Source organism: Solanum tuberosum, unplaced genomic scaffold (assembly GCF_000226075.1).
Source record: "Solanum tuberosum cultivar DM 1-3 516 R44 unplaced genomic scaffold, SolTub_3.0 scf00202, whole genome shotgun sequence".
Taxonomy (NCBI): Eukaryota; Viridiplantae; Streptophyta; class Magnoliopsida; order Solanales; family Solanaceae; genus Solanum; species Solanum tuberosum.
Genome location: NW_006239128.1, coordinates 675,584 through 677,167, shown reverse-complemented (window position 1 = coordinate 677,167; position 1,584 = coordinate 675,584).

The window sequence follows — 1,584 nt, the reverse complement described above, 5'->3', positions numbered from 1 at the left end:
GGGGGGGGGGGGGGATTATTGTTATGTCTAATTGTCTATTATTATATCTATAGTGTGTTTTACTAAGCTTATGTGAAGTTAAAAGTGTTTATTTTAAGTCGTTGAAGGTTTTACCTAAGTTAATAAGAAAAGATGTATGTTTTTGTAATAGCAAAAACTGTCAAAAGTTAGAAAAAAGAAGAAGTTTTCCTTATAAATGCTCTTAGAACCAACTAATTTTGTTTGTGCAATTATAATACAGTCCAAAGTGAAATAAATATATAATCGATTAGGTCATAGGGGTTGTTCAAATGGTAAACATTTTTTGCCCCCAACCTCAAAGTTTATGGGTTCGAGTAAACAAGAAAACAAATCTACAATGGGCCTTAATCCACAAGTCAGTTCATTTCTGGAGTTCTACTTGGGCCTTAATTGGACTTTGTTGTATACATAAAGCCCATTTAAACTAGTTTGTTGCCTGCTCATTTTGCTCAAATAACTTTTTAAGTGTTCTTTAATTGTTTAGAAATTTGCTGACTTTCTACCGATGTTTCCGTCGGTAATCAGTCTATCGGAAACAGTTTCCAACGAGCACATTTTTTGTAGATTTCGGAGGAAATATACGTATTTCTAGTAGATATGAGATTTATTCAAAATGAATTTGAGTTAATCGGGCTCATTGAATTTAGAATAATAGTATATATATATTAAAAGAAAACATGGACTCAAAAGTCTCTTTAAAGTTTCTAATTAGATGGCTATTGGGAAAAAATGAATGCTAAGACTAAGAAAGATGATCATGTGGGGGTATATTTGCACTTTTGCATCTATTTTGTATTGGTCTTTAATTTTTGCTCCAAAAAATAAATAACGTTTTCACAATATATAAATTTATATTTTCGCATCATAATATATCTCACAATATCTTGCGCCCATAAATGACTTTTGTTCTCTTAGGCATTAGTTTGATTACTAAGAGCAAAAATTGCTGATTGCTCATTTGAAGGGTAAAAATTTAAGACCAATCCATTTGAAGGATAAATTGTGCAATTATATGTTGTATCACACTATCATCTCTTTATAAATTTAATGTTTAAATATTTATATTAATACATTTTTTAACTAAAAAAAATCTCACTAAGGGTTCATTCTATCCCACCCCGTCAGCTTAGTGGGATGGGATGGGCCAACATTTCGTCCCTCTATCTCGTCCCACTAATGTCACGATCTCACCTCTCTTGACATGTCTCATCCCACTAAAACCCTCTCATGAATATTAACACGACTAGGAATAATATGCATATAACGTCCATCCCTTCCCAGCTTAGTGGGATGGGGACGGGCCTAGTGTTCGTCCCCATATCCCGTCTCACTAACATTCGGTCTACCCTATCTTGTTAAGTCCTTATTCTGCCCCATCCCGTTAGACATCGGTAAGTACCCTATCACAAATATTCAAACATGACTAGTAACACACATATAAGGTCCATCAAACTTTCCACAAATTAGGCCAATCAAAAAGAAAAATCTCATATTACTTTGACTATCTTTATTTTGATGTATGTAAGATTTAGGACATGGACCTAACAACAACTAGAGCAATAG